Raw genomic sequence first — 18,240 nt, forward strand, 5'->3', positions numbered from 1 at the left:
TTTGTGGAAAAATCTGGCCCAGGTGTTTCTTATGGAGATGGCAATATTCGAAAACCTCTGAGATATGGCAATATCAATCTTGGGAATGTCATCATTGAAAAAGTAGCTCTGGTCTCAGGACTTAAACACAATCTGCTGAGTGTGAGTCAAATCTGTGATAGAGGTTATCATGTGGATTTCTTTGAAAAACACTATGAAGTTGTAAGCAAATCTACAGGCAAAGTGGTTCTGAAAGTTTACAGGTATGGTAACATTTATGAAGCTAGACTTTCAACAAGTTTTGATGGTTCTGCAATCTGTCTGTTGAGTAGAGCATCAATCGAAGAAAGCTGGAATTGGCACAAAAGACTCTCTCATTTAAATTTCAACAACATAAATGAGCTTGTAAAGAAAGATCTTGTGAGAGGACTACCAAAATCAGTATTTGCTCCTGATGGCCTTTGTGATTCATGTTAGAAGGTAAAACAAAGAAAATCTTCATTCAAGAGCAAGACTGAATCATCAATTCTTGAGCCTTATCACCTACTACATGTTGATCTATTTGGTCCAGCGAATGTCATGTCTATTACAAAGAAGAAATATGCTATGGTCATAGTGGATGAGTTCACCAAATACACATGGGTGTATTTCTTGCACACAAAAAGTGAAACTGCATCTATCTTGATTGATCATGTCAAACAACTGGATAAATTGGTCAAAGATTCTGTGAAGATCATAAGAAGTGATAATAGCACTGAGTTCAAGAACTTGATTATGGAAGAGTTCTGCAAAAACCATGGAATAAAGCAGGAATTTTCTGCTCCTAGAACTCCACAGCAAAATGGAGTTGTTGAAAGAAAGAATAGAACTCTTTTTGAAACTGCACGAACTATGCTTGATAAAGCAAAGTTGCCAACCTACTTTTGGGCTGAAGCTATGCAGACTGATTGTTTTACTCATAATTCAACACTTATCAATAAGCATGGAAAAACACCATATGAGATGGTGAAGAAAAAGAAGCTAAATCTGAAGTATTTTCATATATTTGGATACAAGTGCTTTGTTCTTAAGACTCATCCCGAACAGCTATCTAAATTTGATCTAAAAGCTTATGAAGGAATTTTTGTTGGATATCTACTTTCTACAAAAGCCTTCAGGGTCTACAATTTAAGAACAAGGGTTTTCATGAAATCTATCAATGTCTCTTTTGATGATAAGAAGATTACTGGACTTGAAGATTTCAATGATCATGATCAGCTGAGATTTGAAAATGAAGCTTTAAATTCTGATTATGTAACTCTTAACAGTCTAAAACCTGATACTGCAAACTCTGATGGATTAAACTCTGATGTCATTGAAACTGTGGTGACTACGCCAAAAGAAGATGCACCTGTGCAGGGGGAGCATACTGAAGATACAACCACATCTCAAGAAGCATTAGAATTTACAACACGCTCTTCAAGTTCTGATTCGACAAGTTCTGATGGGCCAAGTTCTGATAATTCTGGAAACTCATATTCTGATATTTCTGGAAACTCAAATTCTGAAGGATCCAACTCAGAGAGCATAATTTCAGGGGGGAGCATCAGAAAATGTTGATGGAGACAGCATGGATCATGGGGAAGCATCCAGTTCTAGAGAAAATCTTCCATCTGCAAGGAAGTGGACTAAAGCACATACACCTGACTTAATTTTTGGAAATCCTGATGCAGGTGTCAGAACTAGAACAGTTACATCAAATGAATGTCTCTATCATTCTTTTCTTTCTCAGACTCAACCAAAGAAAGTGAAAGAAGCTCTTCAAGATGTTGATTGGGTGCAGGTAATGCAAGAAGAGTTAAATGAATTTGAAAGGAATAAAGTATGGACCCTAGTGCCAAGACCAAAGAACAGGTCAGTTGTTGGTACAAAGTGAGTGTTCAGAAACAAAACTGACAGTAATGGCATAATTACAAGGAACAAAGCAAGGCTGGTTACAAAAGGATACTCTCAACATGAGGGAATTGATTATGATGAAACATTTGCACCAGTTGCTAGATTGGAAGCCATAAGGATATTTTTGGCTTATGCTGCTCACAAGAAGTTTAAAGTCTTTCAAATGGATATGAAAAGTGCTTTTCTCAATGGAGAATTAGAAGAAGAGGTATATGTTGAACAACCTCTAGGCTTTGTAGATCCCAAATTTCCCAATCATGTCTACAGGCTTGATAAAGCACTTTATGGCCTTAAGCAAGCTCCAAGAGCATGGTATGAGACATTAGCTCAGTTTCTTCTGGAAAGTTGATTTAACAGAGGGACTATTGACAAAACATTGTTCTACCTCAACCATGGAAAGGACTTACTTTTGGTGCAAATATATGTTGATGATATCATTTTTGGTTCTACAAGTGACAGACTTTGTAAGAAGTTTGCCAAGATGATGCAGTCAAGATATCAAATGAGTATGATGGGAGAACTTAACTATTTTCTGGGCCTTCAAGTCAAGCAGAATGAAGAAGGAACTTTTATTTATCAATCTAAGTACACCAAAAATTTGTTGAAGAAATTTGGAATGCAGGATTGTTCAAGTGCATCCACTCCTATGGCCACTGCAACTAAGTTGGATAAGGATACTGGGATATCAGTAGATATTACTGGTTACAGAGGTACGATTGGCTCTCTACTCTATCTAACTGCAAGTAGACCTGATATCATGTATGCTACCTGTCTTTGTGAAAGATTTCAAGCAGATCCAAGAGAACCTCACTTAACAGTTGTGAAAAGAATTTTCAAGTACCTTAAGGGTACAGCTAATCTGGGATTGTGGTATTCTAGAGAATCAGACTTTAAGCTAATAGGTTACTAAGATGCAGATTTTGCAGGTTGCAAAATTGACAGGAAAAGCACAAGTGGAAGCTGCCAATTTTTTGGAGGCAGATTGGTTTCTTGGTTTAGCAAGAAACAGAAGACAATTTCCATATCAACTGCAGAAGCAGAATACATTGCTGCAGGAAGTTGTTGTGCACAGATTCTTTGGATGAAGAATCAGTTACTAGATTATGGGTTAGAATTTTCTAAAATCCCTATTTACTGTGATAATCAAAGTGCTATTGCTATGACAGGTAATCCAGTTCAACACTCAATGACAAAGCACATCGGTATTAGGTACCACTTCATAAGGGAACATGTGGATATCTTCACAAAACCACTATGTGAAGCTACTTTTACAAGATTGGTAAATGAACTTGGAATGGTTTCAGGTTCTTTCTCTAAATCTTCTTAGTTTATGTTCTGATACATCATACTTTATGATCGTTGTTTATATATATTACTGTCTTAGTATATTCTGTGCTTAAATTGAAAATTACTTAAGTGCTGATTGTTCTCTGATGTGAATTGCTAAACTCTGATAGTGATATGAATGTTTCTGTGACTATTCAATCCAATAAGGATAATTGTGCTAGATGCTGAACTAGTAGTCTTTAATATACTAAAGATCCCATATTTGAAGTAATTGGTTATGTGGAAATCTTTTAACACAAGCAAATTCTGATATTGAGCTTAGTTAAGTTTATTTTGTGTATCTTACTAATAAGTCAAAAACAAGAATAATGCTTCTTATCTGTTAACATCTGATGTTAGTAAATCTGATGGATGTACTAAGTGCTGATAAGCCTCACTTATCAAAAGAAAAGGAAAAGAAATAATAATCAGGTACTCCTTTGAGATCTAGAGTAAAAATGTGGAAGGGAAGACGCAAGTGCATTGCTGGTATTAAGTAATATGCATTAGAAAAGCAAAATAAAAAATTTCTTGGTGACTTTTTACACTCTATGATTACTGGAGAAATACTATGGTAGCATCATAAATTCTGATAAGCAGTCATGACTCACTTACACTGAGAAGCCACTGTAAAATAGAATTTCAAAAGATGCATAAAATGAGCACAAAACAGTTGAGGTGGACTCATACATGAACTCATTCTAAAGTAGACTTCAGAATAATGATAGATTTTGAGTAAAGTTCTTAGTTATGCCTTATTTCTAAGATGTACTGAAGTGAATCAGACTTTACTCTTGTCTGATATTTAGCTTAATGCACACACATACACTCCATATGAATGATGAAAATTACTGTGGTTATAAATGCTGTTTTAGATGAACAGTTTATATGTCAGATTGCATAAATTCTGAGGACAAATTCTGATGGAAGTTCTGATGATTAAGTTCTGATAAAACCATATCAGTATTTGTGTGAAGAATTACAGGAATACATTCACTTTTTGAGTTAAGGAGCCATATTCTGATGACTTTTAAATCCTGATAATAATCAAGTTCTGATGCTGACGTGACAGTATTTATTTACTTGGTTTATTTTTGGTCATTACTTGAACGATAATATTTTTACAGAATATTGGTTAATGTAAGATAAAACAGTCATAATCATTATGGGTTAGTGGTTAGCGTGTATGTCTTGAAAACCTGCATGCGCACAATAATTATTATCATATCCCGTGCCCATTAACTCTGGCTTTAGATCTTTTACCGACTGTTATTATTATACTTGGTCTAGGGAGTCGAGGGGTCATTATTTTTACTTGTAATGTTTAACCAGTTCTCGCGTCCCTTGGTATTCTATTTTCTATTTAAACCAACCATTCATTCCAGCCAAAATATCTTTCATTTTCTCACAAACTCACTCTCTTTTTATTAATACCAACAAAAATGGTATGTTTCAACATGTTCCTGAACTATGAAACCTTTCACATCGAGTTGAGTTGTGATGAATGGTGATAAGTGGCATTTTATATCACTCAGAGCGTCTTATAATAGCTTAAATTGGTGTCTTAAAATCAAGAATTTTATGTATTTGATGTGTTTTTCTAGTGTTTATGCATTTCAGGGTATTAGTTGCATTGCGGGGGAGAATTCATCAATATTAAGCCTTGGCATGTGTTTAGCATTATAACTGGGAAGAGAGGAGCAGATTGCAGCGAAGAAACGGAGCAAAACAGATCAATTTTCCAGAAAAGGTCTGAGCGCCTGCTCAGCTATGCTGAGTGGCCGCACAGGAAGCTGAGCGCCCGCTCAGCTATGCTGAGCGGCTGCGCAGGGTCGTAATTTCAGAATAATTATTTTAGACTCCTATTTCTGTTTGGTTTCCAATTTCTTAGTAATCTGAGTTTTATGGGACTCCTATATAAGTAGATTTCAGAGATGTTTCACGGAGGTTGGATCGTTGTATTAATCGACGAGTGAAGGAGATAAGGAAGAAGACTGTGTTAACGCACCGCAACGAAGAGGAAGCATATTTTCTTGTGATTCTTTATTTCGTTGTAACGTTGGATGCTAGTTTTCTTACTTTGAACCTATTTACTCTTTTGACGTACTCTGGTTTAATATAATTAGTTTAGTTATTATTCTCCTGTGTTTATTTATCATGTTTTCATATGAACCCATGATGACAATAAGTGCTATCATGGGCTAATCATGATCATGGGGTCGTAACGGATTTACTATAGAATTCTTTAGTTAGTTGTTTAATACCTTAGTGTGTGATGATTGTATGATATCTAGTATTGGTTGTGCTTATTCGTCTTATGTGCGTCGCGAACATATAAGATAGGGTGTTAATCTCTTGTGAAGCGATGGTGGATCTTGAGATTAGAACTTGCCATGCTAGCATAGGTTCATGTATGATGTTGCATGATTAGTGGGTAACTCTAACCGTTTTATTCGCCCTATGTAATCAAAAATAATAACTTGTTCTTAAATCGTTATGTTGTCAATTTCTGTAGACATATAGGGACTCAACATAATTGATGCATATTCAACTTCTATCTTAATTGTGGATGTTAGGTAGAATGGTATTAGTACAGTGAAAGTTGGCTTTTATCAGTTTCGTGTTATTCGATTAATATCATCATTATTGCATGTTAAGGGTAATAACAATGACTATTGAAGGAAGTAGTAATGAAGTTGTGATCTCATGAGTGTTTTAATATTGTTAATTCTAAGTGTTAATTAAGTGCTCAGTTGTAGTAGTTAATTGTAGTTAATAATTAGTTAATCAATTCTAAGTGTTATTGTCTTAACATTGAGAAGTAATCATACATTGGTGAGTGAGTTTAATTGAACAATAATTTGTCCGAGTCTCTGTGGGAACGAACTAGAAAGTATTCTATATTACTTGCGAACGTGTATACTTGCGTGTATTATTAGTGCGTGAATTCGCCCTAACAAGTTTTTGGCGCCGTTGCCAGGGACTCGGCGTATTTTTTTAGTTTATGTACTTACCATCATTGGTCATTAGGACTCAGTGATTAAGACGTGTTACTTATTGTTTCCGGTTGTGTTTCAGGTACTTTAGCGAGCGTTTATGCAAACTCGTTCTCGTACTCGCAAGAGGACTTTAGATATAGTTGAGGAGACACACGAAGTTCTTGATATTCCAGAGAAGATAGATTTTGAAGATTCGGATTTAGGAAGTGAGCAGAAAGAGCCAGTAATCATGGGTGATCGTATTGTTCCGGCAGATCTAGCTCTTATGGACTTTTCTCGGCCTAAAATTGATGACATTCAGTCAAGCATTCTTCATCCGGCTATCCAAGCTAACACCTTTAAAATCAAGCCGGGCACTATTCAGATGGTGCAGAATTCTGTTTCTTTTGGAGGTGCTGCAACTGAAGACCCCAACATGCACATAAGCAATTTTGTCGAGATTTGCAGTACTTTAAAATACAATGGTGTGACTGATGAGGCTATCAAGCTGAGGCTTTTCCCATTCTCCTTGAGGGATAAAGCTAAGGACTGGTTACATTCTAAACCAGCTGGGTTCATCACTACTTGGCAAGATCTTGCGCAAAAGTTTCTGGTGAAGTTTATCCAATGGCAAAGACTGCTGCTATGAGGAGTGCTCTTACTCAGTTTGCGCAGCATCCTACAGAATCTATATGCGAAGCTTGGGAGCGCTACAAGGAAATGTTGAGAAAGTTTCCACATCATGGAATGCCCGATTGGATGGTGATCACTGGTTTCTATAATGGTTTGGGGGCCCAATCTCAGCCCATGCTCGATGCAGCAGCTAGAGGAGCCTTGTGGGTCAAAAGCAATATGGAGGCTTATAATCTTATTGAGACTATGGCTTCAAATGAGCATCAAAACCCAACTCAAAGGATGATACCTGGGAAGGTAGCAGATATTCTGGAAGTCGATGCAGCCACCGCTATTGTAGCGCAGCTCCAAGTGCTGTCTATGAAGGTCGATTCTTTAGCCACCTATGGAGTCAATCAGATAGCTATGGTCTGTGAGCTTTGTGTAGGTTCTCATGCTACGGATCAGTGTTCTCTTGTTAACGAATCTGTTCAGTATGTGAACAATTATCAGTGACAACAGCAGCCTGTGCCAGCTACTTATCATCCTAATAACAGAAATCATCCAAATTTCAGCTGGGGTAATAATCAGAATGTTATTCAGTAACCATATCAGCAAGGTGTGAGTAAGCAGTTCAATCCACCTGGATTCCAGCAACCGCAGCAATATGCTCAAAGGCAATCATATCCTCAATAGGGAGGTGCAGCTGCACCCACTAGTGCTGATTTTGAGGAACTTAAGCTGTTGTGCAAGAGTCAGGTGGTGTCGATCAAGACCTTGGAAAATCAAATTGGTCAAATAGCCAATGCAGTGCTAAATCGTCCACCTGGCACACTTCCCAGTGACACTGAAGTGCCAGGCAGGAAGGAAGCTAAAGAGCAAGTCAAGGCTATTACCTTAAGGTCTGGAAAGGTTACTGATGCTGAAAAAGCAAAAGAAGGAGAAGCTGAAGTTGGAGATGAAGAAGCTAAGCAAAAGGAGAAAGCGGTGGAACCCCGGAAGACTACTGTTGAACACACTCTTCCTGAGGGTAATACAGGGGAGAAACAGCTCTATCCTCCACCACCTTTCCCTAAGAGATTGCAACAATAAAAGCTGGATAAGCAGTTCAGTAAGTTTCTGGAGGTGTTCAAGAAACTTCACATCAATATACCTTTCGCTGAGGCTCTGGAGCAAATGCCTAGTTATGTGAGGTTTATGAAGAGTATTCTTTTAAGGAAGGTGAACCTGGATAACCTTGAGACTGTTGCTCTAACGGAAGAATGCAGTGCTGTGTTGCAGCAAAAGTTACCTCCAAAGCTTAAAGATCCAGGTAGCTTCACCATTCCTTGCACCATTGGCAAGTTGTCTTTTGACAAGTGCCTTTGCGATTTGGGAGCAAGCATCAATATGATGCCGTTGTCGATCTTTAAAAAGTTGGATTTTCCTGATGCAAAGCTCACCTACATGTCTCTACAATTGGTTGATCGTTCTATTACTTACCCAAGAGGCATAGTGGAGGATGTGCTAGTCAAGGTGGATAAGCTCTTCTTTCCTGTCGACTTTGTTATTCTGGATTTTGAGGAAGATAAAAAGATTCCCATAATCTTGGGAAGACCCTTCTTGGCTACCGGCCGTACCTTCATAGATGTGCAGAAAGGTGAACTTACTATGCGGGTGCAGGATCAGGATGTGACATTCAATGTATTCAAAGCAATGAAATTCCCTACAGAAGATGAAGAGTGCTTAAAAGTGGATATGATTGATTCTGCGGTTACTTCAGAACTTGATCATATGCTAATGTATGATGCATTAGAGAAGGCCTTAGTGGGGGATTTTGACAGTGATAATGAGGATGGCAATGAGCAATTACAATATCTTAATGCTTCTCCTTGGAAGCGAAAGCTAGACATGCCGTTTGAATCTCTTGGTACTTCTGACCTCAAAAATGCAGAAGGAAAGCTCAAACCATCAATTGAGGAAGCACCCACCTCGGAGCTTAAGCCATTGCCTGAACACTTGAGGTATGCTTTTTTAGGTGATGCATCTACTTTACCTGTCATTATTGCATCTAACCTTTCAGGTAGTGAGGAGGACAAGCTCTTAAGGATCTTGAGAGAATTCAAATCGTATATTGGATGGACCATAACAGACATCAAAGGGATCAGCCCTTCATATTGCATGCATAAGATTCTTCTAGAGGAGGGTAGTAAGCCGACTGTTGAGCAACAGCGCAGACTTAATCCTATCATGAAAGAGGTGGTGAAGAAAGAAATTCTGAAGTGGCTGGATGCAGGAATCATTTATCCTATTTCTGACAGTTCTTGGGTGAGCCCCGTACAATGTGTACCTAAGAAAGGAGGTATCACTGTGGTAGCAAATGAGAAGAACGAGCTCATCCCCACTCGAACAGTCACGGGATGGAGAGTTTGCATGGATTACAAAAAGTTGAACAAGGCCACGAGGAAGGATCACTTTCCTCTACCATTTATTGATCAGATGCTTGACAGGTTGGATGGTCATGAGTATTATTGTCTTCTGGATGGCTACTCAGGGTATAATCAGATTTTTATTGCACCAGAGGATTAAGAAAAGACTACCTTCACTTGTCCATTTGGCACATTTGCTTTTCGCAGAGTTTCGTTTGGGTTATGTGGCACACCGACCACTTTTCAGAGATGTATGATGGCTATATTCTCTGACATGATTGGAAATAATGTCGAGGTGTTCATGGACGACTTCTCCGTCTTCGGACACTCGTATGATGAATGTTTGAATAATCTTCGTGCAGTGCTAAAAAGGTGTGTGGAAACTAATTTGGTGCTCAATTGGGAAAAATGTCATTTTATGGTGCGTAAAGGCATTATTCTTGGGCATAAAGTCTCTAGCAAGGGTCTTGAGGTGGACAAAGCCAAGGTGGGAGTGATTGAAAATCTTCCACCACCTATTTCTGTGAAAGGAATCCGTAGTTTTCTTGGTCATGCGGGTTTTTATCAGCATTTCATCAAGGACTTTTCGAAGATATCTAACCCGCTGTACAACTTGCTTGAGAAGGATGTGCCTTTCAAATTTGATGATGAATGTTTGATGGCATTCGAGACTCTTAAGAAGAGTTTGATCACTGCACCAGTTATTACAGCGCCAGATTGGACGGAGCCTTTTGAGATGATGTGCGATGCGAGTGATTATGCGGTGGGCGCAGTTCTTGGGCAGCGCAAGAATAATCTCTTTCATGTGGTCTACTATGCTAGCAAGACCTTAAATGGAGCCCAAATGAACTACACCACTACTGAGAAGGAGCTCTTGGCAATAGTCTTCGGTTTCGAAAAATTTCGATCTTATCTGCTTGGGACAAAAGTGACAGTATTCACTGATCATGCGGCCATTCGCTATTTGGTTTCCAAGAAAGATTCGAAGCCGAGACTCATTCGTTGGGTGCTCTTGCTACAAGAATTTGAGTTAGAGATCAAGGATCGAAAAGTATTGAGAATCAAGTAGCTGACCATCTATCTAGATTGGAGAATCCCGAGTCTACTTCACATGATAAGACATTGATCAACGAATCTTTTCCGGATGAGCAGTTGTTCGCAGTTCAGGAGGAAGAGCCATGGTTCGCAGATATTGTGAATTATCTTGTCAGCAATATAATGCCTCTTAATCTGACCGCAGCTCAAAAGAAGAAGTTTCTGCATGAGGTAAAGTGGTATATGTGGGATGAACCGTATTTGTTTAGACAGGGAGCTGACCAGATCATCAGGAGATGTATCCCATTCTATGAAAAGGAGGGGATATTATGAGACTGCCACTCCACAGTTTATGATGGACACTATGGTGGTGAAAAGACGGCAGCTCGAATTCTGCAAGCAGGTTTTTTCTGGCCTACTTTGTTTAAGGATGCTCATCAGTTTGTTTTAAGGTGTGATCATTGCCAAAGAGTGGGAAATCTTATGAGAAAGGATGAGATGTCGTTAAATGTGATGCTTGAAGTCGAGGTCTTTGATGTATGGGGAATCGATTTCATGGGGCCTTTTGTTTCGTCGTGCAACAATCAGTACATCATGCTGGCAGTCGATTATGTCTCAAATGGGTAGAAGTCAAGGCTCTACCGACAAATGATGCAAAGGCAGTGTTGAATTTTCTTCATAAGCAGATTTTCACAAGGTTTGGAACGCCACAAGTAATCATAAGTGATGAAGGGTCGCATTTCTGCAACCGTAAGTTCACTTCTATGATGCAGTGCTACAATGTGAATCATCGAGTTGCTACTGCCTATCATCCGCAAACAAATGGTCAAGAGGATGTGTCTAACAGAGAGATCAAGCGCATTTTAGAGAAGGTTGTTTGTCCGTCAAGGAAGGATTGGTCTTTAAAGCTCGATGAAGCTGTTTGGGCTTACAGGACAGCATATAAAACTCCACTTGGTATGTGCCCATTTCAACTGGTGTATGGTAAGGGATGTCATTTACCTGTGGAGCTTGAGTATAAGGCCTATTGGGCGTTGAAAAAGTTGAACCTGGATCTAGATGCAGTTGGAAGGAAGCGAATGCTTCAACTTAATGAACTTGATGAATTTCGACTCCAAGCATACGAGAACAACAAAATGTACAAGGAAAAAGTGAAAAGGTGGCACGATAGGAAGCTACATCCTAAGTTATTCATGCCGGGGCAACAAGTTCTCTTATTCAACTCTCGTCTCCGAATTTTTCCTGGGAATTTGAAATCAAGGTGGTCTGGACCTTTTATTGTCAAAACTGTGTTTCCACATGGAGCGGTGGAGATTTTTGAGAATGATCTGGACCAAGCATTCAAGGTTAATGGTCAGCGTTTGAAGCACTACTATGGGGACACGGTAAACCGGGAAGTGGTTAGTGCCGTTTTATTGTCAACTTAAGGAAGGTACACAACGTCAAGCTAATGACGAAAAAGAAGCACTTCGTGGGAGGCAACCCATGATTTGCTGTTACAGGAACCCTTAGAAGTTAATAACCTATCCAAAACCACAAAAAAATCAAAAAAATGGAGCACGGAAAAAAAATTCCAGAAGCCCCCTGAGCGCCGCTGAGCGCCCGCTCAGATCTGCTGAGCGACCGCTCAGGGGCCGACTGGGAGAAATTTTTTTATGTTGAATAAAAAACCCGAAAAAATCAGAAAAATAAAAATACAAAACACAGCCCATAAACCCACGACCTATTTCCCCATGATTCCATGATTTTAACCCTTAACCCCACTCCTAATCAAATTTTACCCTAATCCATACCCTATATATACATACACCTATCCCATATATCTCCCATACACTTTCAACACTTCAACTCTCTCACAAACACAAAAACACAAATCTCAAGCACTTTTACTCAGTTTCGATGGCACCCAAGAGAGCAAGGACTATCGATAGCAGCAGCACTGTCCCTACTGCTGATTCCTCGAGGGGTACTGCTGCGAGGCCTTGTTTGAATGATAGGGCTGCTGAGGAGGAGTACACTAGGCTTCTGGGGAAGCCAATTTTGAAGGAGAATGGATTCTTACCTTCGGGGAGAGATGGTGAGTTGTTACCTATGATTGTTGAGAAGGGGTGGATAGCTTTTTGTGAGTCGCCTGAAGCAGTGCCGATGAGTGTGGTTCGCGAGTTCTATGCGAACGTGAAGGCCGAGAAGAATGGGTATTCTGTGGTTCCGGGGATGACGGTGGATTATCACCCTGCGGCGATTCGCCGTATGATTGGGCAGAGACAGAGGAAGCCCACGGAGGAGAACTGGAACGAGAAGACTGCTGAGGATTTTGACTTGGATTTTGTTAGTCCCTTGACAATGTAGCAAGAATTACAGAAGGGGGGTTGAATCGAATTCTTGGACCTTTTTCTTGAAATAACAATGTTCAACTCGATTATTAATATATTTGTTTTGATAAATACAATACGGAATATAAACTTAAATGAATCAAAACACAAGTAATTAAAAACAAGAGTCTTTAAAAACTTTCTGGTGGATTTAAACAATTCCACCAGAGATATATATAATATATCGAGAGGACTCTGTGTGCAGAAATGCTCACAACTGCTTACAAAATAGAACTTCTGAGAATACAGGAAATGCTAAAGATTAAGCTTACAAAGATTTCTCTGTTTTTATGTTTCTCAACTATCTCAGTCATTTTTCTATTTGCTACTCTCTTGGTTTATATAATACCAAGATTATAAAGTCAAAAAGACTGAACAAATATAAAATCTAACAGTCTTAATCTTTGCTGCTTTTCGTCCTCTATTACTCAGTTAATGGGCTTCCACAATGTGTTTGTATCCAACTCGACGGCTGTGTGTCAGCTTTCACTGTTCAACTGATGTTTGAATTCTTGATATGATCATCCATCGACTTTCAGATCATCCGTCGATGACTTAATTGATCATCCGTCGACTGCTATGTTAAACATCCGTTGATAGTCATTTGATCATCCGTCGAAGGCTTTGTTAATCATCCGTCGGTAGCTATTTTGGCACTTGACTTCATTTCACTTATACAGAATTACAAGACATTGCTTATGTACAATTAATCAACCTATTCTGCATATCTAGTTAAAGTCAGCATGACTTATATGCTACTACAGATTCTATACAAAGGTGCATACATCACTGTGCTACAAACTTATTCTTACATAAGCTACTCACTCGATGGATAATAAGTTAATCATCCGTCGGGACTATAATGAGTTATCCGTCGGGACTATAATTCTTATCCGTCGAGTGCTACATTATTTCACTAAGTAAAATCTACTTAGATGTTTTGTTTAAGTGATCATCAAGTACACAACATATTCACAACAATCTCCCCCAATTTATGTCTACTGGAATTGTAGCCATAAATTAAGAGATACTTGATGATAACAAAACATCCTAAACATATATCTTTAAAGATAAGTAGATAAAACTGGAAGTGCTTCAATTAAACAAAATGTACAAGGTTTGGCTCACAGTCAGTTCAAGATGCTCCTCTAGCCTGAGCAGGTTTTTCTAGTTTCTTGAAGGTCTGGATCTTCTTCCAAGCTTTCTGTTGTTTTCTTCAATTTGATTTTGGAGCTGCCTGTGGAATTCTAGTTCATCAGATTCTGAGAGATCTAGCATTTCTTGCATCTCCAAGAGAGTTTCATTGCTAGAGATACTCAATTGGTCTTTTAGTCTGAAGAATCTTCTCCCACCCTTGTCATCCATGAATTCCATCAGCCAGTAGGGCCTTAGATGCACTTTTCTCCCTGTGTATGGGATGATTAGAGTCTTTGGGAGTGCATCTTTAGCTCTAACACTCATTAGCTCTTCAATCTTCTTCAATACTAGTCTTCTTGCAGTTACATTGAACCCAAAGTTTTTCTTGAAGGATGAATAGACTTTGATCAACACAGCTTGGCTTTCTTGAAGTATCCTGTGAAGAGGCCACTGAATCTCCCTTCCTCCTTTGTAGTTGAACACCAACCTTTCAGGTAGGTTTCTGTATGCATTAATTGCCCTTACTTCATCCAGTTCCTCCAGATAAAGGTTTAGATCTGAGAATTCTTTGATGTCACATAAGTACAAGTAGTCTCCCCTGTTGACCTTGGGTTGAGCTTTAACTACTAACTTGGATTTGAGAGGTGACAACTTCACTTTCCTGATTGCCCTTGATTTTGTCCTTTTTGGCTTGGTAAGGATTGGCAAGTTGAAGTCAGGAATTGGTAATTTATCCCACTCTATTGGCTCATCCTTTGGCACAATAGGCTCTCCATTTATGTTCCTGTTGGGGTCCACCACCCTTATGTCTTCAAATACCGCAGAGGGCTTTGATGCTTGAGTTTTAGCTGGTATGGATTCCTTAGGAAATTGATCTTCCAATTCCTTGTTGACAACATCCAGTTTCCTTTTAGTTCTTCTAGACAATTCTTTCTTTCTTGGGGATTTCTTCTGTTCTTCAATCTTCTTCTTTGATTCAGCAGCTTCAGATGGTTGAGAAGGAATTTGTTGAGAAGAATTCACAACCTGTAGCTTGGCCAAGATAGCAATCTATTCTTTCTTTTGTTTAGACTTCTTTGCATCTAGAGCAGCTTGCCTCTTTTCCTGCTTTAATATGGATTTTTCTTCTTTCTTTGCTTGAGCAAACTGTGGATGTCCAGCTACCACACAAATTTCCTTTCCATTTCTGAATATCTTAGTAATTCTCCTTTTTGAGGCTGAATCAACTGGATCTTTATAGAAGATAATGGATCTTGACAGAAGCTTCTTTTTATCAGGCTTGGGTGTCTCATACACGGTGTCCAAGGGATTCTTCAAAGATGACTTTGGATAATTTGCCCTTAGTTTGAGAATTATTTCAGCCTTTTGTGATTTGATGCAGGAAGATTGTCCTTTCTCCAGATAGTTCATGCTCATCTCATTCACACTGATTGGCTTGACATGAGAGTGATGGATGGCTGACTTAACTGGCTCCTCAACTAGTTTAAACTTTCTCTGAATTTCCTCATCAATCTTTTCCCAGTTGATTAAACTCAACTTTCCTTTTTCAGCAACTTTCAAATTTGCCGATGCTGCTTTAATTAGATATATACCATCTGCAACTGGTGGCTTGGAGATAGTAATTGAAGGTACAATTACTTTGCTGATTTGTACTTGAAGTTTCTCCCCCTCTGTTGGTCCTTTCTCCCCCTTACTTGATTCTCTCTCCCCCTTTTTGTTATCATCAAGTTGAGGAGTTAGGCCTTGTGCTTTAGCCAGTTGCATGAGAAGATTTGTCTGAGTCTGTTGATTTTGAAGAAGAATATCCACTGAATCTTCAATAACTTGAACTCTGTTTTCCATCTTGGCTAGCTTCTTTTCAGAGTCTGATTCTCTCCTCAATCTTAGTAGTAGATCTTTCATGGTACCATATGGCATTACTGAATCCAGCTTCTCAGAGTTATAGGTCTTCAAGTCAGCTATATCTCTTTTCAATTCATCCACACTGAGATTCTGTTTTAAGTGTTGGATCTTTATTAGATGTAGAGAGTCTAGGTGAGCTTGAAGAATAGCCTTGGTACTAGCATCAGAAGTATCCTGAAGGGCCTGTTGAATAGCTATTACTTGTTTGACCAAAGATACCTCAAATTGTCCTGGTGTAGATTCCTTTGCCCATGCCCATTCAGGTAAACCTAAAGCAGAACTTGGGCCTTCAGCTCCCCCTAAGTTCATGCTTCCATCCAAAGAATCAGAGTCATCATCATTAGAATTTACTCCAAATTCTTCAGATGGCTCTCCAGCTTGAGAAGGCATCCTGTTAACAGCAACTTTATCTCTTTGACGAGATTCTGTGGTGTGCACCAAATTCAAAGTCTGCTCTGCCTCCATATTGCCCTGAGCAGCCAACAATTGATAGACTGACACATGATGAGTAAAAGTGTCAGCATCCAAGGAAATGTTATCAATTTCAGCTTTGTAATGTTGCTGAAATTGTCTTCCCTTTTCAGCATCATCCACAATCATTGACTCACTAGCAATGGCTGGATCCACCCTTATTTCTCCTGTACCTGCCTTTCTCTCATATTCTCTCTTTTGTTGCATCAGGGTCTCATCCTGGCTCCCCACCCTCACACCCTCACCTTCACCTACTAAGGTGGGACTCCTCTTACTCACTTTTTCCAATCCTGAAGAAATGGATTGCTGAGATTCACTCTTTTCCTCTCCTTTTGCCTGGGAGCAACCCAGCCTCTCACTCAAAGCACTCTCCTCTCTCAGTCCTAAGAGTGATTATATTACCACTAAATCTTCTGCACTAGAAATAATTAAAGTTTGAAGTTGTGCAGAGACACTCGACGGATAAGTGATATCCATCGGGTGAGTGGTAAAGCTATCCGGCAGATAACTGCTGTTAAGCTTATCCGTCGGGATGCAATCACTACTCGACAGATGAGCAATATCCATCGAGAGAGTAGAAATAAATGAGGTGGGAAGGGAAACTATTGTTGACTCTGTGTTGATTGAAGTTATTTGAGGCACAGATGTCACAATAGTATCTGAAAGAATTGGCAAGTGAGCCAACAAATCATCTAAAAGATGATGCTCACTTGCACTGGATTTTGGCTTCCCCAACAGAGTTAAAGAAGGGGAATCAGGAATTGAAGTGTTTATCATATCCACTTCCTGTGAGTTAGTTGGTGAGTATGGTGTTTCAGTGGCTTCTATTATAAGAGATTTTGGCCGTGACTCCACATTTATTGGAGCCACATCAATCTGAATTTGAGAAGGTGCAGAGACTGTGTCTTTAGCACCAGTTTGCACTGTGTGTGTGCCCTGTGCATCCCCAGTTGTTTTGGATTTCTTCTTTCTAGTGTAAGTTTGGGGTGAGCTTGTGTCCCTAACCCTTTTGGCCTGTGCTCTTGGATGAGAGCTTTGTTCAATAGCTACATCCTTTTGGGAGGATGCAGCTAGAAATGAGCTTTTGTCCTTTTTAAGCACTGCAATTTGTTGGGAAACTGCAGTGTGGCTAGGATGGGATTCACTCAACTCTCCAACCTTATCCCTGGGGTTTCTTTGATGTTCACCCCTTCCCTCACCTATTTGAACCTCCTTCACACTCCCCTATTTGGCTTTGGTAGATTTTTCAACTGGTATCTTTTGAGAGATACCAGAGGGGGTTTTCTTTGATTTGGATTTGGAAATTACAATTGATTTGGCAGCTTTGGTAGGCAACTGTTTGGTCATTGTCACAGTTGCCATAGCTATGCCTGAAGTCAAAAAAATAGAGGAGATTGGAATAGTTGAGGTTATGGATGAACTTACCTCACTTACCTGAGGTGTCAGCATTACAGGGAAATAGAACATTGGCACATCCCTATGGTGGTTGGCTCTGTTCAAATCTGCAATGATTCTTCTCTCTTGAACCCAACAAGCTAATTTGTTGTTTGGGTTCTCAATTGCAATTTCTTGACAAAGATGGTTAGCCAATAGCATAAAAAATCTAGCATAATATATGTTCTTTCCCCTTTTGGCTAACTCACCTAGTTTAAAACCTAACTCATATATGATAAGGTCACTGGAATTGTAAAATTTGTCTGTAACTAGCATGTATAGCATGTTAAGCATGGAAATGTTCACAGAATCAAAATTACTGATTTTTCCAGAGAAAACTTTAGTTACAACATCACACATAAAACTCCATTCCTTCCTAAGACCTAATCTCCTAATATCACTTAGCTTATTAGTAGGAAGTGCATAATGCATGGAATTAAGCATATTGATCAAATCAGTGTCAGTGTGTGGTGAAGTTACATTATCATCAGGAATCTTGAAACATGCTTTTATCACATCACTATTGATACAGAATTCATTACCTTTGATGGTCAGAGTGATAGTTTTGTCAGTAGAGTTGTAAATTGCAGAGGTCCACATCTCTTCTACAACTTCACAAAAGATTGTGGGTGATTCAAGCATGGCAAAACT

At 39.2% G+C, this 18,240-nt stretch overlaps 1 non-coding gene across 1 annotated transcript; it reads right to left on the bottom strand.

Annotated features, from left to right (window-relative positions):
* Positions 1-6,860: 6,860 nt before the first annotated feature.
* LOC141694414 (small nucleolar RNA R71) lies at positions 6,861-6,967 on the bottom strand. The gene has a single exon (XR_012563723.1). It is a non-coding gene; the product is annotated as a small nucleolar RNA R71 (small nucleolar RNA).
* Between the last annotated feature and the right edge of the window lie 11,273 nt (positions 6,968-18,240).

Source organism: Apium graveolens, chromosome 10 (assembly GCF_009905375.1).
Source record: "Apium graveolens cultivar Ventura chromosome 10, ASM990537v1, whole genome shotgun sequence".
Lineage (NCBI taxonomy): Eukaryota > Viridiplantae > Streptophyta > Magnoliopsida > Apiales > Apiaceae > Apium > Apium graveolens.